Source organism: Belonocnema kinseyi, chromosome 4, assembly GCF_010883055.1.
Source record: "Belonocnema kinseyi isolate 2016_QV_RU_SX_M_011 chromosome 4, B_treatae_v1, whole genome shotgun sequence".
In the NCBI taxonomy this organism is placed as follows: domain Eukaryota; kingdom Metazoa; phylum Arthropoda; class Insecta; order Hymenoptera; family Cynipidae; genus Belonocnema; species Belonocnema kinseyi.
Genome location: NC_046660.1, coordinates 86,979,344 through 86,984,927, shown reverse-complemented (window position 1 = coordinate 86,984,927; position 5,584 = coordinate 86,979,344). Strand labels below are relative to the sequence as shown.

Here is a 5,584-nt window from a genome sequence, read left to right as displayed (position 1 = left end):
AGATTCCTTAAAATGACCTTTGATTGAAAACATAAATTAAAATTGTCGAGCGATTAATCATTGGTCGTTTTGAGAGAAACGAGTACGAGAAACGAGTACAAAAGAAACAATTAAGTGCGGATACAATTTCGAGATACGAATTTGATACCGGTTAGTCCGATGCTTGGCATTTCTCAAATTTTTATAGATCCAAAGATTTCATTCAAAATTTTCACAAGATACCAAATATATTTCAAAACTATTCTCGCCGAATTTTTCGATTAGCCCACAATCTAAAAAATTAGAGCTTTTTTGTTAAACATTTTAACAAAAAACATAACAATTTCTGATATTCCATTTAACTTTGTCTTAATGGTTTTATTTTTCAAGAGCAGTTGTCTGTATAATCTAAGTGTTGAGCGTGAAGTACGATTATCGCAATGAGAATGTAATCATCAAGGTCATAGGTGCTTTGAGAACCTTCTTTAATGCCAAATTTAAAAAAATGTTAAGCTTCACTGTATGATTGTAGTTTATGAGGAGTTCGAATTACGGTATTTGATACACAGTAAAAACAAAGCCTTAAAATTTAATTTAAATTACTTTCAGGATAGCCTTTAACTCATTAGGTAACTTGATTTATAATATTGAGGTAAACGTTAAGACAGCCTGTCTTGACGGGTAGTGATTTAAGGGGAAAGCCAGGTTTCAATGACCTTTTTTTCAACGTTTTTTTGTTATTTATTTTTATTTAACATTTACAACTTTTTGGTATGTCGTAAGGCATGTTATTAACTAACGGAAAAAAATTTGTTTTTTATTTTTCATCAATTTCCGGCCAATTTCTGGGCGATCTGATGACGCTATGTTGAAAAACGGTCGCCATGATTTTTCAACTTTGCGTCATCTGAAACACAAAAACCAAAATTTTTCGTGAAGAGCACATAAATGGCTATAGCATGAACCTCAATTATGACAAAATATTAATTAATAAACAATTTGTGAAAGTATTTGTGATTTTTCGTTTTTTTCTCACTTTTTTTCAACATTATCTAGATCAAATTTTTAATAAACATTAATGAAGAATCAAAACAGAGGTTCATGCGAAGGCCAAGTCTTTTCTAAATATTTTTAGACACATTTGAATGAAATCGGCCCAGTAGATCGGCTGGAATCGTGGCGACGACCCCAAAAAAATGCGTTTCGAGATAAACGCGTTTGAAGATTGAAGTACTCTATAAATCTGAATCAGTGAAATGTCACGGATTGTCAGTGAAATTTCATTGATTCAATTAGCTAGAAATGAGTCACTGACAATCAGTGAAAGTTTACTCATTGATTCAGTGAAATAACCACTTTTAAGGGTTGGCAGCACTGCACCATGTCAGTTTGGCAATCATAATAAAATAATATTTTAGGACATTCAATCAAAGAATCATAGTAAAAACTTAAACCCCATAAATATGATCAAATATTAAAAAAGGTGAAAAGTTCCGATGCTTTTAAATGACAAATAACCTCACATATTACTTTAATTTCAAGATTAGGCTATCATGTACAAATATGTTAATCAAGTACTTCCTATACAAGTTGATACAGTATATTTATCCCGCAATTAAATCAGCAGACCTACAGCCCGGAAATTAAAAAATTTACTTCATTAAGGAATTCTTCTTGCTACTTATTTAAAAGAGTAACAACAATAGTTAACTGAAAAATATAGAGGTTATGCTTCATATGATTTACTCTAGTGTTATTGAACTGATTAGTGAATAAATCCGAAATCACTGATTAATCAGTGAAATGTCTGATCTGAGGCATTTTAAAAGTGTATTTCCAAAATCTATTGAATAGAATAATTTCGAAGAAGATAAATAATTTTATTCTATGTAATTCTAGGGCTTTTTTGCTATTTCTCCAAAATCATAGAACGTTTCTCTTTGTTGTAGGGCTATCGAAAGAAAGATACAGAAAGTACAGAAAGTTTTTGAATCATGAAGAAAGTGTATTCCAAAATTTTGAAAATGGGATCACTTTTAGTATTTTTATCCAAAACGTCTGACTAACGAACTTGGCTATTAGCTTAGGACACTAATGAGTGTACCAAAGGCCAACCTATTAGATTAATTTGTATTAAAACTTATCGTGCTCACAGACAGACATAAAGCAGACATAAAGAAGGCAGGCATACAGACAGACACATTCGTAAAAACCTGTTTTTCGGATTCAGGAGGTCTCAAAATGTGGATTTTTGACAAAAATTAGAAGGGTCAAATTTTAAACAAATCTAATACCTTCTCCGATGAGAAAGTAAAAATGACTTGTCATGAATAATTTTTGGATAACTCTGTTTTTAGCTTTAATCGTAAAAAATAGCTTCAAAAACATGAAAATTAAATTTTTTGAAAAACCGCACGTGACGAAAAAGAAATGAAAAGACAAAAGTTATGATAAGAATGTGTCTACGCAGTGGGCACATTTTTTTACTGTTATTGATGTTTTTTATAATTAAAAATCTCATCCTATCAAAAAGTGTTTCATAAAAAATTTGTAGATCTTTTTCATATGCACAATTTCTGTTCACTTATCTTTTACCTATTTTGCATAGTTTGGCCAAAAAATTTAATTTTTGGATTTTTTATTTTTTTTTTATGGCGTTTCTTCACTTTTTTCATATCGTCCGTTATTTTGCTTAAAATGATCATTTTCGTGTTTTCAAATAAATAGAAGACAATAAACGTTTTACAACAGCATGATTCTTGCATATTGTTATAACCCCGATACTACCGATTTTTAATTCTATATATCGCCTGAACAAATATTCTAATTTTAATTCTTAAAATTTTTGTTGATTATTTCTGGAAGTGTTAGCAAACAGTTTTCGCAACATGAAACTTGTCACACAACCAAACTGCAAGTTTTCAAGTATTTTTGACGTGAAGATTTAAGTCTTGATTTTAATAAGTTATTCATAATAATAATATTAAAAATTACGAAAACATTCTAAAATTATAAGAAAATAAAAATTATTATAGTAAAGTATAGCAAAATAATAATACAATTTACAAAATAAAGAAATATATCGTTTGATCCGGACTCTTAAAATGTAAGCTAGTAGCTAGTTTCAAATAAAGTTTTGACTAATAAGTAGTGATTTTATTACAAAAATTGAAAAACGAAAGTTAATGTATGTAAAAATCAATAAATTAGCGGGCGCCCATGAAAAATGCATAAAAAGTGTCCTATAAATTGTTAATAAATAAATATATTTTGGATTGCATAGGAAAAAAATAAATTAAAAATTCCTTAATGTAATTGATGACTAGAATATTCCTTTCACTTTTACTGTTTCAATATGAATAATTTATTATTCATTTTAAAAATATTTTCTTAAATACGATCCAAAACGTGCATTATGGAATTTCTTAGTGATAATATGGGTAAAAAGAAAATGGAGGACACTTTCTCACTTTACTGGTATTACTTATATGAGTACAAGTATAAATCGTGAATATCATTGGATATTCTTTTCAATCTTTCCATCGCAATCTTAAATATATTTATTTGTTCAAACAATTTAGTCTTTTTGGGGCGCCTTGGCGTGGCTTAGGTGGCGCAAGCCAAGGGGGCGCAGCCGGGGTTTCCCGGCTGCGCCCCCCTGTCAGTCCGCCACTGAGCATAGCTAACAGCTGACACAAGCTTCCTTTTTCCTTATACTCTGTTCCCTGAGAGAACATCCTCTATACTCTGTTCCCTGAGAGAAGATCCTCTAGGCACGCATATGGGTTGACGTTTCTGGATGGAGGAGTGTCCTTTCCCGTTTTTTTTACACGTAGTTTATTAGGTTCTCTTCTCATTGGTCCCTTGCTCTTAATTTAATATTTATTTCTTTCGCTGAGTTTCTTTCTAAAATAGTTTGAATGACTTTTACGAGATGTTAGCTTTAAAATAAAAGGACCCCACCGCGGTAGGGCTCGATTTACAGGGGTCTACAGTAGCCACTCGAGTTTTCGACTCAGTCGCTCTTTTTTGTAATTAGAAAGTTAAAAATTAATAATTAATAATTCTGCAATCCCCGACTTAAATGTAATATATTCAAAATGTTCGAATTATTCCGATTCCAACGATATGTAATTTGTCTATAAAGGTTGAAAATTGGCGAAGTAAGCAATATCAAATTGAATATTGAGCTAAAGTTTCTGCGATTATACTTCTTCAAATTTTCAACTTTCCTATGCAAGCATTATATCATTGGAATCGGAAAAATTCGTAGATGCGGATTATGCTATTTTAAAATTGCTAATTGCAAAGTTTAAATTCTGTACATTTCCTTACTTTGACCTGCTGTAGAACAAAGACCCCTGCTGGGGTAAACTTATCCACACTGAGTCTGGTAAGCAAACAGACAAGTAGTAGAAAACATAAAGCCAGTGTCTTAATCAATCAAAGAAAATAGTATCTAATGAATTTGAAGAGGTTCACTCAAATTGGCTGAAACATCGCTACAAATCCCATCTTCTTGACAAATTGAACAATGGGCTGCGCGAAGAAAACCAAAATTGGTCGTTCTAGAGGATCTTCTCTCAGGGAACAGAGTATACTACTTGGCTGTTTGCTTACCAAACTCAGTGTGGATAAGGTTACCACAGCAGGGGTCTTTGGTCCACAGCAGGTCAAAGTAAGGAAATGTACAGAATTTAAACTCTGCAATTAGTGATTTGAAAATAGCATAACCCGCATCTAATTTAATTAACGAATTTTTCCGATTCCAATGATACATTGCTTGCCTAGGAAAGTTGCAAATTTGAAGAAATTTAATCGCAGAAACTTTAGTTCAATATTCAATTTGATATTGCTTACTTCCCCAACTTTCAAACTTTATAGACAAATTACATATCGTTGGAATCGGAATAATTTGAACATTCTAAATATATTACTTTTAAGTCGGGGATTGCAGAGTTATTAATGATTAATTTTTAACTTTTAAATTACAAAAAAGAGTGACTGAGTCTAAAACTCGAGCCCTACGTGCGGTGAGACCCTTTTCTTTTATAGCTAACATCTCGTAAAAATGATTCAAACTATTTTAGAAAGAAACTCAAAGAAAGTAATAAATATTAAATTAAGACCAAGGGACCAATGAGAAGAGAACTTATAGCGCCTAGAGGATCTTCTCTCAGGGAACAGAGTATAGTCGCAGCGACTACATCATCCTAGTAGTAGGAACGTCGAGTCCCTTGGACCAACAACGCGCTCGTAAAGTTAAAGACATTTTTAACTAAGTCTACTATTTACTGAAATCAAAAACTCAAAATATGAAAGACGTGACTAGTAATCACATCACAGTAGCGAGGATTCTAGTTACAGCAACCAGATTTTCTTGTGTTCACAGCTCTTTTTCTCTCAACTATATTTTATCTAGTCATGAGAACTAGGGACTATTTTTCTCAGGCTAAATTTGGTCGATAAAATCCATTATCCTTGACATCCTGGCTTGCTCTCTCATTTATAATTAAACCGACCCCTTGACGCGTGTTAAGTCTCCATTTTCCATCTCTTAAATTTCGCATCCCTTTTTCTATGTTTCAGGTATATATATATATAT

General features: G+C 31.8%; 1 protein-coding gene across 1 annotated transcript in view; it reads left to right on the top strand.

Moving 5' to 3' along the window:
• Nucleotides 1–5,584, top strand: part of LOC117170991 (anosmin-1) — a 109,434-nt gene that overhangs the window by 78,047 nt on the left and 25,803 nt on the right. The window lies entirely within an intron of this gene.